The sequence below is a fragment of the Pinus tabuliformis genome, chromosome X, assembly GCF_031772625.1.
Source record: "Pinus tabuliformis cultivar Carrire ecotype Pingquan chromosome X, CPIR1, whole genome shotgun sequence".
Classification (NCBI taxonomy): Eukaryota; Viridiplantae; Streptophyta; class Pinopsida; order Pinales; family Pinaceae; genus Pinus; species Pinus tabuliformis.
Genome location: NC_142308.1, coordinates 888,461,503 through 888,484,760, shown reverse-complemented (window position 1 = coordinate 888,484,760; position 23,258 = coordinate 888,461,503). Strand labels below are relative to the sequence as shown.

The 23,258-nt window shown below is 37.4% G+C and overlaps 1 pseudogene; it reads left to right on the top strand.

The window, feature by feature from the left end:
- The first annotated feature begins 203 nt into the window (after positions 1-203).
- Positions 204-22,670, top strand: LOC149142544 (uncharacterized; annotated as a pseudogene).
- The last annotated feature ends 588 nt before the right edge of the window (positions 22,671-23,258 follow it).

Sequence of the window (23,258 nt, the reverse complement as noted above, 5' to 3'; positions counted from 1 at the left end):
AAATTGGTTTTCCAAATTGGGATATGGAATATCCATGAGTTTAAGATCACTAATGTTTGTTTCGTTTAATATTTAAGCCACCATTGAAGTAGTAAGAATTGCATCTAACCTGTGCAAATTATTTTCATAATTGTTGTATCTTTCTACTATTGATGAATTAGAATTTATTTATTTGTTGCGTTTTGCTATATTGGTGTTCAATAATGACAGCTGCCAATGGTCAATTGTGTGCTCCTTTAAGGTTTTAGGTTTCATCCCACAAAGGAAGAGATTATGCATTACTACTTGAGGAAGAAGGTCTCTTATGAGATTATTGACATCAATGTTATTCATGATGCTGATTTAAACAAACTCGAACCCTGGGATCTCCATGTTCTGCTAATTTTTAGAACTAATTATGTCCTTATTGATTCTAGTTGTGAGAGAATGTCAGATATTTTAATCAAATTGTATCTTTGCTATAATATGCTAATTGATGAATTGAATTGTTGATTTCAGAGAGATGAAAAATTGGGTTAGCTCTAGAGGATGAATGATACTTCTTTGGTCATAAAGAAAATAAATATCCAATAGGGACTCACACAAATAGAGCCACAACTATAGGCTTTTGGAAGGAAACTGGCAGGGATAAAATCATATTGATGAACTCGAAGCAAATTGGGATGAGAAAAACAAACGTATTCTACACAGGGAAACCCTCTCATGGCAAAAAAAAAAGAATGGATTATACATGAATACCATCTAGATGAGAATGGAAAACTACAAGAAAATATAAGTGCTAGGACCCCATGCTTGTTGATACTATTACAATTGATTTCATATAATCATTTCCCTACAATTTAATCACAATAGAAAAGGGTTCTAGGTAACCATGCTAATTTAGAGACTAATTATCTATGGTTTGTAGGAGGTTGGGTCATGCGTCGTGTATTCAATAAAAGTATGCACAATAAAGACACCAAAGACATGAACACTGAATGTAAATGTTCCAGTCCAAGTGAAAATGATGCATCTCGCAACATCCTTAGTGCATTAGAATGTCAAGCATGTTTGTTTAGCACGTATTCTATGTGTGAAAATATTCATTGTACAACAGCTTAGAACTCTTGGATTTCCACCGATTTACATATGTTCTATATTTATTTGTAGGCGTAGCATGGTTTGAAGCACTAGATTTCATGACATTTGTATTTTTGGAAATAATTACAAAGGATTCAAAGCTAACTTCTGTAATAAAATCCTCATTATGTTATAGACATTAGGTTTTGTCACTCTGTGCTTTTGTAGTTGGAGTACAAATTCCACCTTGAAATTGAAATTAGAAGTAGTTACAGAGTTGTATGTATCGAATTTCCCATTGCTTGATTAGCACAATTCCCTCTCATTGGTCTACCTTGCTAAACCTTTGGCAAATTAGTGGCATTCATAATCTTTACATGCACAAATATGATGATATTTGAAGCATGTGAGTTATGTTGTTGTCTGTAAACAACTTCATGGTAGAGATAAGTACCTGTTAGTTTGAGGAGAGGTTGTAACATGTTGCTGGGGTACATGCAATATTAACCCCTGTAGAAAATATTTTCCATTTTTAATTAGATATAGGCCTAGGATAGCCTCTCAATTCCCATAGGAAATTTCATGAAATTAAAGTCCTACCCTAAATTCAACATAAGGTCCTTCTGAGAGCCCTTAGAAGACACACTTTTCACTACTAATAAGTGATGTTACATCCAATCATTTCTCCGTGAACAATATTCCCTTTCTCTTTAGGAGTTCTGAGTAAGTCTTTCCTATTGAAAAGATTGTCCAAGCCTCCAATCCTTTTATAAATGAACTTCTCTTATCCATGCGATTTAAATAGATGAACTTCTCCAACAACAATACTTCCTTTATTATAAACTTCTATGCAGAAGCTTGAACATAATTTGTTTGTTTGGCATATGAAGACAATTCATGTTTAATGATTCTCACCACAACAAGTGCTCGATATGCATCATCAATTACTAATAAAAAGCAAACTGACCCACATATACATTCTTGGTAAAAGAAGTAAATTCTAAAATGTTGTGTAGGGGATTCCATCACATTATCCAACAATATACCAAAATTACATGTTTATTGACCTATGTTGAAGAGGTTATTGATTCAAGCTAAAGAGTGGACTTCGAAACCTTGAACACAAAGGAGGATTGATCTCATTAGGGATAGCTGAATCATATATCTATTCATTTTCATTTACTAATAATCTGGACAACTCTGTCAATCTAATATGATAAAAAAGATGAAATATGCTTCTCCCAAGTATTTTATTGTTCATGGGACCCCATCTTGAAATTATTGTCAATCCTTGTGGCCCCTAGCAGGTTGATATTGCATTCAGGTAGACATGCATCTTCCCTACGAAAACATCAATTAATGTTGTACTGGCTTCTTGATAAGAATGCTTCCATTCTTCAACTCATTTTTTTATAACTCTAGTGGAACTTCCATGATATCAACAATGCATTGGAATAATGTTATTCTTCCTAGAATGAAACCATCTACACAAGCATGGTACATAATTTGATTAGAAATTTTGGATGAATAATGATGTTAGTATAGGAACGCAAATAATAAGCTTCCCACAAATGCTCAAATTTTCCAAACTGAAAAGTATTGGAAGAATAAAATACATAAGAATCTGTGCCTCTTCTAGAGATAGCCAATTTCTTTTAATTGTATCCTATGAATTCACAATTATTATATATCAATATGTTGTCTTTTGTATTATATGGACTCGAGCATTTGGCCACAAGTTCCTATAGTATCCCGTAAATACAAGTAATATTAGAACAAGTGAGACTGTTGTCCTGTGGATATTGTCACTTTCGGAATAAAATTTCGTTTACAGCTACCATACATGTTCTTCCACTTAAACAATGAGAAATGGATCAAAAAAATTGATACAAATATTTGTCTATTGAGGGAACACCACCCTTTGAAATAATTCTACTAGGAGATTTTGACCACTATTGAAATTATATAACAATGCATTTACAACTACCAATATTGCCTCTGGTTTCTATGGAAATTGCACCATTCTATCCTTCCTCAGTCGTCATAGCATTTCATTTATATGTTGAAGAAGAATACTGGTTATCATCTATTCAAAAATATGTTGCATTTTCATAATTCAATCCCATAATCCTTATTTTGAAGAAAGATGATGTTTTCAATTTTTAGTACCATATAATTTCATTGTCAAGTTCTCCTACGCTTTTTTGCGGAGTTCCAACACCCTAAGCATTGTAAGTACTTGGATAACACTAGAAATGTTGCAATCATCATATTCTATGAAACCACATCTCTTTGATATATTTTGTTAATATATGTTGTGCATCCTCTAGTACCCTGCATAACCATTCAATGGTATCATGTGGATCCATTAGATTAGAGAGATACCTTCATTACTACTATATGATGCTTTTATTTTTCATGAGTCCAAACAAGTTACAGATATGCAAACATACTTATTTAGATAGTTGAACTAACCACCACTATTGCTCATTTACACCTTCCCTAAATAGACCTGTAAATGCAAACTCAACACCTAGTACAACTTTCCATAACAATTAGTATCCCCATAGCTACATGGGCATGATGACATCCCTTTCCAGGTAGTAGCCTATAACAATAATCATAAGCCAAATTTTCTCCAAACACCAATATCTCGACTTTCATATAGGCCAATATGTGCAAGCTGGCAATCCATTCTCTCTTGTAATACTTCATAACTTACCAGGTTGGCAGGAAACTGTGATTTATAGAGTGTGCAACATTCCCATACCTACACCCAAACATACCCATGCAACATGGTTGACCATCCAATTTTGGAGAATGGCACTATGAGCTCAAGTACTCAGATGATCTAGCCTATATAGGACTTCATCATTCTTTATTTGTATCTTGCTGTCTACCAGTGGGAGTGCAAAACTAACTATACGCAAATATAGATTTACTGTTTGTTTTCTTCCCATAATCAGTAATCCCCACAATAACATAAACCACCTTTAAAATGATCGAAACAATAGAGAAGATGCATGCATTGTTTGATTGGACCAACAGTTAAGGAATTTACTGTGAGCATATTATAAAGCAGGAAAAGAAAAATCATGCACCTAGTTTGTACCAACGAGTTAGTAAAATTATGTATCCTCGTCAAAATCCATGAAACTTCCATCCACCTTATACAACTACCTTACTTGGATAATATTCCTAATATGTTGCAAGGTTGAACAAATTAAGAAAGATTCTAGTCCCATACTAGATAGAGACATGCAATTTCTCATTAATACTTTATAAAACAGGCACCTTTAAACTGCCAAAAAAAGAAAAAGGAAGTTAGGAACCTCCATATTTATTGTTCTATCCTCCTTTTGACAAATACCACAATCAGCCCATGTTCAAGGAGAAACTAAACTCTTCGAGTTGCCATAATAATTTCCCATTGTCCAATTTCTTTCCATTTCAAAACTCTAGTACACTCTTCATATAAATGTTACTAGAATTGACTTAGTTACCCCAAGTTTCTCTGCAGATCCAATCTCTTTCCATTGCAACACTCTTGTGTAGTCTTCAGATAAATGTCACTATAGTCGACCTAACTACCCCAAGTTGCTCTACAGATTCAAGAAATGTCTTCTTGTACGTTCAATAACGTTTAATTTTCCAATCATGAATTTGTCCACCTTGTTCAAGGTTCTCTAATTGTGCACAAGCTAGGAGTATGTTAACCATGGTAATGGCATTACTTGCATCACTGACTTGATGCTGGTACATTCCTGTTGAAAACATTTGAAATATCTTTACCATCACGTCTCTCATAGAACCAAATTCCATTCACTTCCTGAGTTGCATTTTGGTAAGGAAAATATGAACTTGGACTTCTTGATCAAAATCTCCAAGCAGATTCTCAAACAAGTTATCAGTTTTATGCCTATTCATGACAATAAACTAGAAACACAACCGCATATTCCTCTTGATGACAAAGAGTGATCCCTTTACATCTTTGGAACTCCATTGGATGAGTTTGGTGTTTAATTTTATATGCTAATGTAACATGAGTAGTTATGTAAAAGATATTTTCAACATAAGAATCGATTTGTTGAAGCACCATGAAATTTAGTTTCTTGGTTCTCTGGTTGTCTAGCTATGGCATTAGTTTCATGTTCTACGACATTGATGTTATTATTATTATCTGGTCCTTGGAAAGGCCACACTCCCTTATTATATTAGGTTTATGTCTTTTCACAAAAGTGCTTTCAAGGGTTGAAGATATGGTTCCACAATATCTTGGAGCTACTGAGGCATCCAAAGATGAATCCCTTCCTTCAGTGGTTAACTCATCAGTGGCATCATTCCATTGATATTTAAGAGGAAAAACCGTGAAGCTAGATGAAGGGAAGTATACATTGATCAAAAGTAAAAGTGATGAGTATTTGATAGAACCGTATCTCTATGGTGGACTATACGATGAACCGCTTCCTTACTCTCGGGGTGGAATTGGATGGTTCACATGACTTAATGTTTCAAAACCTTTATTCAATGAAAAATTACTCGCTATTTCATTTTTGCGTTGGAAATAATACATAAAGAGAACCCTTACAATCAAAACCTATATTTTCTTGGCAGTTTTTCTGATTTGTAATCTTTGAATATTTGCTAGAGTGGTTAAAAAAGTGACATTGTTGTCTTTGATATTAGGGTAAGAAAAGTTTGACACTGAAAGTAGAGGTTTTAGAGACATTTCAACATTTTTCTAACTTAATTTTTTCAAACCAATATCAAAGAGTGAGTCACTGATAGCAAATGCTAAAGTCACTAGATTTTGGTTTCAGACATTCCATCAAGTCATTTCAGGTAGCTTCAAGATATTTTTCTTTAATTTACAGAAAAACCTTGTGGTATCTGCCCCTCTTACTTAGAATACATCATTGGAGGGTGACTCGACACCAACCACTATAATGGTTGGTCACCTTAAGGCACTCAACCAGCTTTGAACCTATGACCTAAAGTCTCCTAATTGGCAACCTCTCTTGGGCAGGTGGTATATTTAAGAAATGCATCCTTCAGCTACCCTATTTTGTGATGAGCTCTCTCGGCTGTTATGTTAAAGTAATACCTCAAGTGTGCCAATATTTTATTTATTGATTAGATCCTTTGGAAATTATGGGGATTTTATCCTATAACTTTAATTAAAAACGGTTTTTAAAAATATACTCATTCATAATGCCTTACCAAATATAGAATCTCGACAAACTAAAAGGGGACAAAATTGAGCTTATGAAAGATCTCAAAATCTAGTTAAGGCTCTTTGATGTCTTGATATTCTCAAGATCTATCTATTCTGCAGATTCTTTTCCATTTGATGCCTCAACTTCTATAGAATGAATCTAATATTCTTGATGGAACTCAAAGAAAAACATATATAATCATCCCTTAGATCAGGAAGCTCATTATAGATGACCAAGATGTTAATTTTCTAAAGTATTCAAGTCCAAGCATGCTTTTCTTTTTTGAGTGGTAATGTTTGTCTTATTTGCATTTGTTAACCAAAGGCATTGAAACGATGCTTGAGTGTCTAATATGTTACATTCATACCAACTCTAGGCAAAAGAAGTCATAATTTTGTTACCTTGAAACATAACTTCATTTTTTGAAGAAACTATATTGTTCTTTTTTCCCAAGAAAATCCTCCACAACCTTGTAGAGAAACCCAAAATATGATTCCCCACATTTGTGGATGACGTATTGTTGTCTAGGTAAATCCTCTCTACGAACAGAGACTATCCCTCTAGCCCAATGAGTGGGACTAACAACCTCAGTGACAATCTACTAAACCCTTTCCTAACTTACAATTCAAATGAGAGACGAAGAAGATGGTCTACCTTGTTTTGATGTTATCTCAATCTCCTTTGTTGAAGACCTTGAATCACTTGTGTCACGGGCTCGTTCCTATTGCTCATAGTTTTTATGCACCTACACATGTGATCAAGACACAACAAGGCATGAAAATACAAATAGCATATTCAAAAGTAACCTAATTAATTGGTCAAAGAATGTTTAGATAGATGATACATGAGCATACACATCAATGGAAAATGAACTAGTAGTTGTATATTAATAGAAAAAAGGGGAAGCATACAATAAAGCCTTAGTTTTGATAGGCTCTCCTTAAATAAATATCTAGATCCAATCTAAGCTCTCCAAACATTCCTTCTCCAAGCCAAATGAGTAGCATATAGGCACAATCTTAGCATAAGGGTGCAATAGACATAAACCAACCATTTGGGAATGGGAGAGGATGAATATATAGGCAGGGAAAGGGAGCTAGGATCTCTCCAAAGATAGGATTAGGTCCTCATCTCAAGGAGGTAGCTCATAGGGATAAGACCAAGAGGCCAATTTGGAGAAATCAACCTCATCTATGTCGAACAACCTCTAGCTCATCGATCTGGAAGCTTGTAGATTACAAAGTTTCTCATCCTATTTTAGAAAATTTCCCTTTTGGGATCATCGTGGGTATACAAGTAAATAGAGCGATGCCATCGTGGGTTGACTATAATTAAATAGGTGGCCATCTCAGTTTTTAGTCTCATAAGATCGATGATTCTCAAATTAGGGTTTTAGAGCTATTTCCTTCAGGGGAAGCTCAAGGATTTTTCCAATCAATGTCTTATGGAGGATCTGAGTTGCGTATATGAATGAGTACACTACATAATGATCATGTTTCAGGAACTTCGGGGTATGTCACAGGGAAGTACAAGAGGTGTGACAAAATAATTTGTAATAGATGCTCCCTAAATCATCAACGCGGAATGGGGAGTGATGGTTGAGATGCTTTACGAGCTTTGCAAGGAGGAGAACAAGCACTATTAGGAGACCTACAAATCAAGGACACATCTACATATACATAGATGATATCAAAACATGAATCCATGGTATGGACACAACCATCCAGATAATAAGGAATATATGAAACGATCCATGCCATGGGCGCAACCATCCAAATGAGGAGGCTCATCTGTAAATCTAAGATCCAGGGTATGGATGCAACCATCCAATATAGAAGGATCATCATAAATGTAAAGTCTCATGATATGATCACAACCATCTGTATAGCAGAAACATGTGTACAATCATGAATAACACACAACTCCATGCAGCTTGAGTCCCATCAGAGGAGACTCAGGGTCTTGCGATCCATCCCAACCCGATCAAAGTACGATTTCTAACAGGTGAATGAATGTGTTGAAGTCAAACATGCTAGACAACCACTTGATTACCGACCAATGATGTGTACCATCAACAGGCACGATAGAAACCACCAATAATGACAATGGCTCTCAAGGTACAATAGTACAATCCATGAATGTGTTAATGAAGTTGAAGTCAAACACTCGTGGAATCATCTGATCGAAGGCCAATGATGAAAACCTGTCATTGGATGTGAAGAACTTGCCATTAAGTCATGCAAGCTCTAAGGTACTTAAAGGGAGATTCTAAGTCATCTTCCTAGATAATGAGCTAAAGTCAACATGAAGTGACCCATCGAAGGAGGGCCATGATGAGTCCCCCATCATCAACTTGAAACAAGGAATAAAAAGGAATGAAACAAATAATATCTAAGACTGTAACAATGGGTCAGATAATGTATAGGTAAATCACTGCAGATCAGATTTCTCTTAAAAATTGGTGACATGACTCTAGAGACGGGTAGAATTTGAATCAACATAGGACTAAGGGTTGGAAAAGTCAGATGAGAGGAAAAAATGGATCATCCAAACCCGGGAGGACAAGTGACTGAGTGAGGATATCCCAAACCCAACACGAAAGCAAAAGAGTGTCATGTTCAAGAGATACATGCTTCCTATACAAAGGATGTTTCATTTTCATTTTTCCCCCACCATTTCTAGCGAGTACCGCAGTTATTTTTATCACAAGATTGGAGGGGATAGCATATGCTTGTCATTTAAGTTCATTCTTCAAATAAATCCATCCTAGTAAGTTTAATGAATCCTAGGAAGGAGAAACTCGGTCTCATTATCTTTACGAGGCTTTCGTCGTGAAATTTTAACGAGTCCGATGTAAGAATAAGTCGATATATTTTTCATATTTAGAGAGTTTGAGAAAGAGACAAAAAAGAAAACTCCATCATGTCCCTTTTCGTAATTTGTCCTTCGAAGTCGAAAAGGTAGAAAACAATATTCGAGAGAACCTCTTGACCATGTTGACCAAGATGTACCTTTTTCCTAAATAGTCAAACTCAGCCCGAAAAAGGGGTAAACATATAATGAGACAATCTCAATTCATTTAATTTAATGAGTTCTAAATAACAAGTACTTGATGATTTTTTCATGTTTCGAGAGTTAGAAAAGAGCTTAAGGATGACTCTAGGGGGGTTCCTTTTTCATTTCACGAGTCCAGAAAAGAGATAAAACAAAAACTCATTTGAATCAGTGAATAATAATCACATGTTCACCAAAAAGTACTTGTAACTACACAAGGAAATTCATCCATCACTGGTATCGAGAAATAATAATAAAATATTGGCAAAAATGAACTCAAAAATTATATATAGCCAAAAAAAAAATTACCCTTTCACCAAAGTAATTTTTGAGAGTGCATTTGTTATTTTGGTCGATTTTCAAATGACCAGTGTAGGAGATCCAGGTCATCATTCCTCGAACCATCTTCGGTCGGTAAGAGCTCTGCCTGTACTCTTGAAATTCACTGTATTTTAATGCCTTTTCATTCAATTTTTTCTTTTCAAAGGCAGGAATTTTGAATTTGAAAAACATGGGCGTCCATCAGAGTTTTTCTCATCGGACCTGTGATGGGTGCCCTCGAGCCAAAAGGCCCCTACGATGACATCGCGCTCTAATTAAAAATAGACGCGATGGGGTCGGGGCAGAATTTTTTGAAGGAAAACTCCTCTTTAAAGAAATGTTTTTGGGTTTAACTCCATGAAAAAGAATCTAATTGCTATGTAATGATGTTCTGTAGGAGATTTCTACCACCATGGTGTTAGAATGGAAAGAATGGGGCCACGAGGAAGAATATCATTAGGCACCCCAAGACCTTGAATCTCTCAATACTCTGAGGAACTGTGGATTTCTTATGTTCTTCAAAACTAGAGGATTGAGAGATCAAATGGAGTTGTTTCTTTATTTGATCAGCTTATGGCACATTGATCGGGAACTCTTCATAATCAAATACCAAGAGCTAGAGTTGGAGGAAGTAAACATTTATTTCATCACAGGATTTTCTAGGAGGGTAGAGAGAGTCTAACTCTTTGGATCTCATCTAGGAGGTGAAAGTATGAGTATTCTAGTGAGGAGACATTGCCCAGGTTTGGATATGACCATAGGCGGGAAGTTGAAGACAACAACAGTCACCAATCTTCTCTTGAGAACGATGTTGTTCACCATAGCTCGTATATCTAGCACGCAAGATCTTCACGAAGCCTCACAGTTACAATTCCAATATGGAGTAGAATGTCTGACTCCCACAATATTCAACTAGTGTGGAGGACTACTAGACAATATCAAGAGACAATTGACTAAGGATAAGAGAGGGAACCTTAAACAATTTGACTTCGGTTCAATATTGGTTACTTTCTTCCTAGAGCAGGTTCCCTTGTTTTGGAATCAGTGTGCAGAGGTACTAGATCCTTCCTCCCATGATATGAGGCTAGTGCAGTGGAGTGATCTCATGCCCTGAGGAGGAGGGGGTGAACAAATGCATTTCACTCCACAACTACGCAATCAGTTACTTTTTCTGGATGATTATGCTTATGTCAGAACAAATTTCAAATGGGATCTAGATCTACCTCTACAACTGGGAGAACAGTGGACTGATGCAAGTAAAAAAAAAATTGGGTTTTTTTCAAGTTTTATGAATTTTTTTGTTGTAAAAGTGTAACTGAGATTTAACTTGTGAAAAATGTTCAGATGCTGAATCAAAAAGTCTGTTTGGTATATCACCAAAAGCATGGTGAGCAACCCATCAGATAGTAGAAACTTATTATGAGGAATTGGCAGAGCCCATAGTAGAGATGGAAATCCAATCTGGACGTGATTACACGGGGGATACCAGAGTATGCCACCATAGATTAGGTGCCACTGCAACGACAGAGGTACACCATGGGAGTGTTAGTGAGATTGTGTCACTTGTTAGGCCATGTGATCAGAGCAATCTCGTGCTACCATGAGCATCGTGCAAGCTGATAGCCTTTCTAGTTGTTTTTTGCACATGATCTAGGTTATGAAAGCCAAGTGTCTCAGAACACTTTATTTTTGATATTTTGATGTTTAAACACTCTGAAAAATGTGATATATATATATATATATATATATATATATATATATATATATATATATATATATATATATATATATATATATATATATATATATATACACACATATGCAAGTTTTATTTTCTACTTATGTTTCTATATATCATGATGATGTTATTGGGTTTATAAATTATGCAAATGTCTATCAAGAACATATTTTTCAAACGAATTTGTTAATGTATTCAAATTGCGTGGAATATGTTGATATGTCATAAAATCAAAATTTCTTTCCAGTAATCGAACACATAGATACATACGCAATATCCATGGATTTCTTACCGAATAATGATTGTTTAATTGTAACACAATTAGTTGTGAATCTAACTTGACAACTAAATCTATAATGCCAAGAGGAACTTCTTCTGAGAATAGTTCAATGAATGCACTGTATTCAGCAATATTGTTAGTTGTTCGACCTAGGCATATACCTTCCAAGTCAACCAACTCGCCATCAGGGGCAAAGAGTGCCCAAGCTACAGAAGACAAATTCCATGTGCTACGACAAGCACCATAAGAAAAACCGACATAATGATTTGATGACATCTACAAACTGAGTGGAACACAAGCTAAGCAGAAGAACACATGTCTGCAAAGCAAACAAACACACCAAAAATAAAAAAGCACGCACCAATGAATTCACACACTAATGTAAAAAAGTTAATTACACAAATTCATGCATAAAATTTTTTCAAATACAACCCATTGTGGGGTTGTGACAATCCATTTCCTTCATAATCAACTAGCTCATAGGTGCATTTTTCGAAGACACGTTTGACAATATACAGCCCATGGCACATAGGTTCGAACTTTCCAGTACCTAACTTGCCATTAGCTTGATCAAAAAGGAGGACCAGGTCACCTTCAGAAAAATTACAAGGAGAAATGGTTTGATGAAAATGGATTTTGACACGTTTCTTTTGGGCTTCGATTACAATCACTGCAATGTGACAGGTCTCGTCAAGCCTATCAAGGTAAAGTAATTGCTCCTCTTTAGGTGAGGTACTAGGAAGAAGTTCGATGGCTAATTTGACCAAAGGGATTTCACATTCAATCGGGAGAGTTGCCTCTAAACCATAAATAAAATGGAATGGATTAAGTCCATTGGTCATCTTAGCGGAAATCCCGTAAGCCCAAACAGCTTAGAATAGCATCAGATTCTAATCCTTTTTGTGCTTCCCAATAGTGCATTGAAGCATAGTAATCAGAACTTTATTAGTTTCTTTGACTTGGCCATTGGCTTGTGGATAGTAAGGAGTTGAGATATCAAGACGAAGGCCCAACTGAGTAGTCATCTCTCCCATCATATACTGATGAAAGTCTGATCCATGGTCATCACAATGGACTAAGGAATGCCAAAATGTGCTATGACGTGGTTGTAGTGGAACTAAGAAGTAGTGATACCGTAAGCAATATATGTGGGCATCGCATTGGTCCATTTACTGAAGTAGTCAACGACGAAAATAATATATCCATGCACCCCATTCAAGCAAGGGTTACATGTCATGAATTCTATGCCCCTTTTAGTGAATGGGATAATAGTAACCACTGGGTGTAAGGGTGCTGGCGGGGCGTGCTACTTTCGGTTAAAAATATGACATTCATGTCATTTCTAAACAACCAGAATACAATCTTTAAAGGTGGAAGGCTAGAAATAATCAACGTGGAGGATTTTCTTAATTGTGGCGTAGCCTGACATATGGCAACCACATGCCCTGGAGTGGAAGTCATTCAAGACCCATTTAGCCTCTTCAACAGAGCCAACACCAACTTGATACAATGTATCACCAAGGATCCAATAGGGTTGGGACTGATACCGGATGTGGCGTCAGTTGGATCAAGAGAACTTGGATCAGAAGTTTTGAGTTTGAATATAAATAATAATATATCCATACCACGGGTCAAGAGCGTTGATGAGAAACAAAGTTTCATCAAGAATCTGCTCAGAAAAATCACTAGAAGTGCTTGTAGATGGAAGGGCACATATCAACTCAGAAAAAACAAGTGATTTATTTGGTTTGGTAGCAGTGAAATCCAAATCAAACTCCTGTAGGATAACAATCCATTTGGAGTATTTTCCCCCAAGTAATTGATGAGTAAAAATATAGGTCATGGGGTTGCAATCGGAAATCACTATGGTTTTCCATAAAAGGATATAATGATGAAATATTTGGACAACATGGACTACTGCCAAGAAACATTTCTCGACATGGGCATATCGAGATTCAATTTCAAGGATATTTCAGCTTAAATAATAAACCACATTTTCATTGCAATTGTCATCATCCTAACCCAACACCATAGCAATGGTACTGTTAGTTGCATCTAGGTATAGGAAATAATCACGTCGATAATCAAGGAGATGCAGTAAAGGATCACTGATAAGCATGTATTTTAAATCATTGAAGGATTTTTGGGCAATCTCACCCCAAATAAAAGTGATCTCCTTTTTAAACAAGAAAGTAAAACCCTTGGTGAGTTCAACGTAGTGAGGAATGAATCGACGATGAAAGTTAGCCTTTCCTTGCAAGATTTGCAATTGAAGCAATGAGGTCAAAGGGGGTAAGTTCAAAATAGCCTCAAATTTTAAGGGATTTATTCGAATACCTTTGCGAGACACAACAAAACCCAAGAGTCGCCATATTCAATGCAAAAAACGCACTTATGTGGATTAAGACAGATGTTATAGTGTTGACATCATAGAAAGATGGATCTTAAGTGGTCAAATGGTCATGACACTTAGTAGAATGGGTTGGTAAGTCATCAATATAAGGTTGAACAATGTGTCGAATATAATGAAATGCATAGGACATTGCTCTCTGAAAGGTAGCGCCATCATTTTTTAAATCGAAAGGAGGCTTTTGATAGGAAAAAGTGCTCCATGGACAAATAAAGGTTGTCTTATGTTGATTAGCAGGTGAGATGTTGATCTGGTTCTAACCAAAAAATCCATCCATAAACAACAAAATCTCACTCCCATCACACTCGTCAATGATCTGATCGATAAACGAAGTGGGATAGTTGTCTTTTGGACATGCACGATTGATATCATGGGAATCAACAAAGACGTGAATTGTGCCCTACCTTTTAGCAACAAGGATAATGTTAGACACCCAATCTGCCAATGGAATTGGATAGATGAAAGTAGCTTTTAAAATCTTTTCAACTTCTTCCTTAATAACAACAGCCTTCTGAGGATGCACAAGACGAAGCCATTGATGAACACGCTTTGCACCAGGATAGGTAGGTATTTCATGCACCACAATTTTTGGATCAATACCAAGCATTTCCTCGTATGACCATGAGAAGACATCACAAAATTCTTTGAAAGGTTCAGTGTAAACCCTGATCTCATAGGGAGAACAAGAAACCCCAATATGAACGTTCTCAACAATTCCATGTTTAATAGAAATGTTAAGAGGCATGGTTGCAGTAATGTTTCCCATATTACCCTCAAACAGACATCGTGCACCAAAAAAGGTGTTTGAAGTGGATGTGTTGGGTTATGAGAAATGAAAGCTTCGAGACATGAAGGAATCTCACTCAGGCTGGGAAGAAATGAAGAATGATGATGGAGATCATTCCAAGGAGTTTCATCTAGATACATAACCTCAACAATACTATCATCATTGGGGAATGTATTGTTCAAAGGATCAGGAGAATCCCAAGAACCAACCTAAGGAGATGGCACAAAAGTATCTAGGTTCATACTGAAAACATCATGACTTTCTGAAGCAACCGTTGAAGCCAATACAATTTCTTGATAAGCTTGTTATAATGGACTTAAGAACATAGAATGGCTAAACAAATCATTCTGATCTGGAGTAGGAGTAATCCAAGGATGTTTAGAAACAAATATCATGTTGATCGAATTGATATTTGAAGGTGGGAGAGAAAAAGTACCCATTAAAGCAAAATCTTTAAAAATACCTACCCCCACACTCTCATAAGGAATTTTGGTAATTCCCACATATGGGACATTTCCGTTCGATGTACCGGAAGAGAAAAAAGGCAATTTGTCGATGGTGACAATTCTTCCTTCGTGAGGAAAACAAATCACCCAGAACAAAGAAGAAACCACACAAAACATAGCATGGGTCCAACTGCACCCAAGAAGAAGGTTGTAATTGAGACTCACATCTACAACTTCTACTTCTAGCTCAATGGTATTTCCTTCCAACGTGATAGGTAAATTTGTGAGAATACCATACAGATGGAAGCCTCTTCCATCAAAGGCTTCCAAAGTGTTCGGGGATTGATTGAGGGGAGGAGAGCCAATGGCCTTCCAAGATGAAATAGACATGATGCAGGTGGAAGCACCATCATCAATAATAGTCTGATGGATTGTCTTTCCTTTAATGATAACTTGGATTAGAAAAGCAATTTAATGAGGAAGACAAGGAACATGGTTTTCAATATCAATGGTAATTAAACTTGAATCGGCAGTATTAATGGTGCCTATAGCAAACAACAATGATTTTTGTTGTGTTCGACATCTTTGGAGAACTTAGAAAGCAGACATTGCCGAAGGCACTTCAGCTAAATCCTCGACTATATTATAATGTTTTGCAGCTCTGGAATTTGGATTATAAGATGATTTATGAAGCACACCTTTGGGAGGTGGTCAGATTACAATTCATTGTTAGGTCGCTCAATATGGAGGTGACTAGAATCGGATGGAGTGGAAGTAGAAGGTATATCAAGGATTTATTTCTCCACCGTTTTCTTTTGCGAGGTTTGATATTCCTTTCATCGAGTATCAATCAAAATAGGCAATGAACATTGCATAATGAAAACCTGGGAACCAGAGGAGGTAGAGTATTGCGGTTGGTCTACCAATTATCTCTACTGAGATGGAAATGGTTCTTTCAAAATAGCTAGAGTCCCTTTTAGTAAATGGTTAACTTCAGCACATTAGGGACAAACCTTGGTATAATGGTCTTCCTCACAAATGAGGCAAGGATATTTCGGATTTCACTTGGAAGCATCATAAGCAGATGATTTGGGTGGATCTTATTTCGGGGTATTGGTTTTGTCTTTACCGTTACCCTTTTTCTTACCTTTTGAGGTCTTATTTGTTGCAGTAGACTAAACAACATGTACCTTGGAGGTTTTACCAAGACTTGACGAATTTTTCGAAGGATGATTCGAACTAGTATATGAAACAAATTTTTTCTTCGAAGAAGTCTTAGTGGAAATATGGGACACTAAACCAATTACACAATCAACAGGTGGTACATCAGGAGAATTTGAGGTTACCGGATCTGAATATGGTCTTGGAGCATCAGGAAACATATCATATAATGTGCCAGATTGGGAACAGACTAAGTCTAGATACTGAACACAGGCAATAGCTTGGTCCTCGATAAAACATCCACCCATTTCTATATATGAAACAATTTTGTTTATCAATGATTTTGTGAACCATTCAATTAACAACTCATCAAGAATATCGAATTTGATGAGGTGACATCAACATCTCCATTCATGAATATGATCAGAAATGTGGGTCGCAGTATCTTGCCTCAGGGATAAGCAAATGAGAGCCAGTTTCATATCAAACTAGCAATTGGAAGTGGGTGAGGGAAGCCATAGCCAAAGAGTTAAAGTCAACATAGATAGCTCGAGGAAACTTGATATGCCATTTTGCGACAATACCTATAAAGGTTCTCAGAAAGAGGCAAAGAAGGATAGAATCGTTAACATGTGAATGTGAAGAGCACCATAAGTGATATTTCATCAGATGGTCTTGCGGGTGCTCTTTAGACTTTCTTTTGAACTTAGGTAAACTGCTTAGAATTTTAGTAGGAACTAGAGGCCAGTAAGGTGAATGAAAAATAGGATCATTAGTAAGCCTCAAGATATCAGGCAGTTCCAATATAGCTAAAAATTTCAATTGAGGATTGAATGGCATGTAGGGACTTTGAGGATGCCCAAACTGTAGATACCAACCTTGTTAGTAAGGATTTTCCCCCATAGTGAAGGATTTCTACCATACGAGATTTGATTTTGCCCCCACATAGGGGTACCTTGACCATAACGTGGATTATGTCTAAGGTAGGTTTGATATTGACCTACCATAGGCCGTTGATAAGAATTATATGTGGCATACAGATTGAAAGGTTGTTGCACCTGTTGACCTTGATCATGATGAGATTGGCCCTACTGCTGCAGGGGTTGACCTTGTCTCTGCAAGGTCCGACATTGTTGATATACATATTGAGCTTGCTACCGAGATTGACTTTGTTGCTGCAAAGGTTGACTTTGTTGTTTTAAAGGTTGACCTCTTTTCTGCAAAGGTTTCCCCTACTTCTTTAATGCCTGCCATTGTTGTTGCAAGGGTTGTTGGACAGTTCCTTAGGGTATAACTTGTGGATATTGGAAATTTCCAAATTGGATCTGACCATATCCACCGGGAATAGTGGATTTGATTTTGCCCCCATTATAGATCACCTGGTAATGTAAGGTACTAAAGCAAAACACTAGATCTACTTCTACAAACAATTGAGCGGAAGCTTAATCAAACATGAGCAACATCAAGCATGAACTGATATAACTGAGAATGAGAAGTAATCAACCATAACATATAATATATATCACTGAGGAAAGCACCAGCCTAAAACCCCAACTCTGTATTATCATACAAGTGGAAATCTTGTTCAAGTTATGATAAGAATCAGCTCTCAAGCTATCTTGCTCTCTCTGCAATCAAACAATACTGCTCACAGCCTCAATAGACATAGAATATATTTTCCTTAAGCCCTCCAAGCATCCTATTTCCTTGCGCAGTGTTGATTGAGGTCCAATGATATCAAATGTGTGAATTGGCCTCATCACACTCACTGTAACCTCAGGTCCAACTACGCAATCCTTAAGGAATAATATTCCTTCTGCATGCAAGGAATATTCACTAAGGAATATCCTAGCAACTGATAGTACACTATCCCTCCATCTGATCTTAGTTGGGTCTCTAACTGAACTGATATGCATGATTTATCCATGAGTGAATCTTCAATTATCTGAAATACAGTAGTTACATGCGTGCAAGCATTAACTAACTAAACTCTCATTAATTTAACAAATTGTTAAATTAATCTAACTGGACTTGACTCAGTTACCTGAGCCAACTAATTACAACTCAATATTACAATTCACTCTTATCTCTTTAACTCATGGATAAATCCCTCAATCAAAGGAGAAATTGTTGCATGTCCTCACATAGACTTCCAGTTCATAATTGCTTAACTAATTAACTCAAGATGAATCAATTAATCAATTTACAAACTGCTGTTAATATCAAATTAGAATTTTACTTCCTATGTTTAGTCGAGGGACTGACTAAAATAAGAAGGGATCTCGAAATGCTATTCTTAGAAAATCTATTTTTAGCACTTTCAGTTTTCACCCATTGTAGCTAAGATCTCCAATGGCTGAATTGCTATTTATATCCCTACTATTTATGGTAGTGTTATTTTTAGCATCTTCTATTTTTAGCATTTATTTTGCACATTTCAACACTCCCTCTCAACAAGAAAAGGATTATTAGTAATCCCGATCCTGTCTCTATGCAACTCGAACTTGCATTTTGACAATGCTTTAGTCAAAATATCTACATCCTGCTCCTCGGTCGAAACATACTACAACATCATGATCCTCTTGACCACATAGTCTCGTAGATGATGGTAACAGATATCTACATGCTTAGACCTGTCATGAAACATGGGATTCTCATAGAGTTTTATGAAACTCTGATTATCACAGTATATCACTGTAGGATCCATCATCTAACCAAACAATCCCACTAGAATCTTCCGCATCCAAATGGCCTCGCATGCTGCCTCACTGGCAGTCATGTATTCAGCCTCTGTTGGAATAAGTGCAAGTGATCTCTGTTTCCTGCTATACCAAAAACTGCAGTTGAACCAAGGTTAAAGATTCCTTTAGAAGTGCTCTTCCAGTCTGATGGACTACCAACCCAATCCACATTCGTGAAGCCTTGCAGCTTCACTCCCTCTGTCTGTCTGTACCACAATCTATACTGTGTAGTGCGTCTGAGAAATCTCAGCATATGCTTCGCTGCCTTCCAAAACAACTTGGTAGGCTGAACCATAGCTTGACTCAGCTGGTTCACCACAAATCATAAGTTGGTTCGTGTGTTCACCAAATACATAACTGAACCCACCAGCTACTGATAAATAGTAGCAGCAACTACCTCACCTAAAGTAGCATCCTCCTTCCTCCAGTTCCTAGCTAGAGGAGTCTGCATGGGTTTGCACTTCTCCATGTGAAAACGCCTGAGTATCTCATTGGCATACTTTCCTTGAGACACAAATACTTCCCCATCTTTTTGCCACACTTCCATGCCTAGAAAGTAGTGCATGAGGCCCATGTGCTTCATCTCAAAGTCTCTTTCAAGGTCCTCCTTGAAAGATTTGATCAGCTGATCATCACCTGTCAAAATCAGATCATCGACATAAAGTATAATAATCAATGGCTTACCTTCTACCATGATGTGGTAAAGGTTCGCATCTGCTTCACTCTTGGTGAAGCCCAACTTAGTGAAATAGTTGTCTATCCTGGTATACCAAGCACGTGGCGCTTGCTTCAGCACATACAATGCTCACTTGAGTCCGCAAACATGCAACTCATTATCAAAGGTCTCAAATCCTTCGGGCTGCTCAATGTATGCCTCTTCCTCAATCTTCCCATTGAGGAATGTCGTCTTCACATCCATCTGATGGATCCTCCAACCCATCTAAGCCGATAAAGCTAGCATCGATACGATAGATGAGTACCTTGCTACGGGAGCAAAGGTATCATTGTAGTCGATCCCCTCAACCTATGAAAAACCTTAGGAAAAAAACCTTCCCTTGTGTTTCTCAACACTGCCATTAGCTGCCTGCTTTACCTTGTGAAGCCATCTAGCACTAACCACTGACTTGTCCCCAGGTCTAGGGACAACATCCCACACACTGTTTTGTATGATAAAATCGTACTCTTCTACCATTGCATCAACCCAGACTGTTCTTGCACTACCTCCTCAAAAGAACAAGGTTCGGTCGCTACACACTCCCCAACCAGGTGCATGTAGCTAGTGCATCTCTCGAGAGATCTACTCTATCTGCGCTGAGAGGATGGTTGCCCCACATTCTCTCTCGCATCTAGCATCAATCTGTTAGCTTCCCACGAGCGTTTCCACTTGTCTCTAGAAGACTCTCCAGGAGTGGTGGTCTTCACTACTGGATCCTTTACATGTGGTTGATCCACATCATCAGGAGGCTCCTCCTCCTTTGGAACTAAAAGTTCCTCATCACCATGCAACTTGAGCTCCTTCCCAATCGACACTCGCATGGCTCTATGCTCGTTGAACTTCAGATCCCTGCACACTACGGTCATCTGACTGGCAGGGAGAAACACACGATAGCTGTGGGGTGTATCTATGTACCCCACAAGTATCCCCAACTCAGCTGTTGGGTCTAGCTTCTTCTGAGCATCTTTGGTCACATGACAGAAAACTGGTGATCCAAAGATCGGAAGTGGCTCACATTTGGTCACTTCCCCAAAAAAGCCTCCATAGGTGTCTTCATCCCCAAGATACGATGAGGACTTCTGTTCTCAAGGTACGCTGTTGTATTGCATTCCTTAGCCCACAGATGAAGTGGTAGGCCTTGGTCATGCAACATCGCTCGAGTTGCTCCCACAATAGATATGTTCTTCCTTTCAGCCACCCCATTCTGTTGTAGGTTATCAGGTTCTGTCAATTCCCATTTGATTCCTTCTACTACATAGAAGTCTTTAAATTGTTGGGAAACATACTCTCCACCATTGTCACTGTGGTACAAACCTTGGTATAATTGTCTTCCTCACAAATGAGGCAAGGATATTTCGGATTTCACTTGGAAGCATCATACGCAGATGATTTGGGTGGATCTTATTTCGGGGTATTGGTTTTGTCTTTACCGTTACCCTTTTTCTTACCCTTTGAGGTCTTATTTGTTGCAGCAGACTGAACAACATGTACCTTGGAGGTTTTACCAAGACTTGACGAATTTTTCGAAGGATGATTCGAACTAGTATATGAAACGAATTTTTTCTTCGAAGAAGTGTTAGTGGAAATATGGGACACTAAACCAATTACACAATCAATAGGTGGTACATCAGGAGAATTTGAGGTTACCGGATCTGAATATGGTCTTGGAGCATCAGGAAACATCTCATATAATGTGCCAGATTGGCAACAGACTAAGTCTAGATACTGAACACAGGCAATAGCTTGGTCCTCAATAACACATCCACCCATTTCTATATATGAAACAATTTTGTTTATCAAATGATTTTGTGAACCATTCAATTAACAACTCATCAAGAATATCGAATTTGATGAGGTGACGTCAACATCTCCATTCATGAATATGATCAGAAATGTGGGTCACAGTATTTTGCCTCAGGGATAAGCAAATGAGAGCTAGTTTCATATCAAACTAGCAATTGGAAGTGGGTGAGGGAGGCCATAGCCAAAGAGTTAAAGCCAACATAGATAGCTCGAGGCAACTTGATATGCCATTTTGCGACAACACTTGTAAAGGTTCTCAGAAAGAGGCGAAGAAGGATAGAATCGTTAACATGTGAATGTGAAGAGCACCATAAGTGAGATTTCATCAGATGGTCTTGTGGGTGCTCTTTAGACTTTCTTTCGAACTTAGGTAAACTGCTTAGAATTTTAGTAGGAACTAGAGGCCAGTAAGGTGAATGAAAAATAGGATCATTAGTAAGCCTCAAGACATCAGGCAGTTCCAATATAGCTAAAAATTTCAATTGAGGATTGAATGGCATGTAGGGCCTTTGAGGATGCCCAAACTATAGATACCAACCTTGTTAGTAAGGATTTTCCCCCACAGTGGAGGATTTCTACCATACGAGATTTGATTTTGCCCCCACATAGGGGTACCTTGACCATAACGTGGATTATGTCTAAGGTAGGTTTGATATTGACCTACCATAGGCCGTTGATAAGAATTATATGTGGCATATAGATTGAAAGGTTGTTGCACCTGTTGACCTTGATCATGATGAGATTGGCCCTGCTGCTGCAGGGGTTGACCTTGTCTCTGCAAGGTTTGACATTGTTGATATACATATTGAGCTTGCTACCGAGATTGACTTTGTTGCTGCAAAGGTTGACTTTGTTGTTTTAAAGGTTGACCTTTTTTCTGCAAAGGTTTCCCCTACTTCTTTAATGCCTGACATTGTTGTTGCAAGGGTTGTTGGATAGTTCCTTAGGGTATAACTTGTGGATATTGGAAATTTCCAAATTGGATCTGACCATATCCACCGGGAATAGTGGATTTGATGTTGCCCACATTATAGATCACCTGGTAATGCAATGTACTAAAGCAAAACACTAGATCTACTTCTACAAACAATTGAGCGAAAGCTTAATCGAACATGAGCAACATCAAGCATGAACTGATATAACTAAGAATGAGAAGTAACCAACCATAACATAGAATATATATCACTAGGGAAAGCACCAGCCTAAAACCCCAACTCTGTATTATCATACAAGTGGAAATCTTGTTCAAGTTATGAAAAGAATCAGCTCTCAAGCTATCTTGCTCTCTCTGCAATCAAACAACACTGCTCACAGCCTCAATAGACATAGAATATATTTTCCTTAAGCCCTCCAAGCCTCCTATTTCCTTGCGCAGTGTTGATTGAGGTCCAATGATATCAAATGTGTGAATTGGCCTCATCACACTCACTGTAACCTCAGGTCTAACTGCGCAATCCTTAAGGAATAATATTCCTTCTGCATGCAAGGAATATTCACTAAGGAATATCCTAGCAACTGATAGTACAC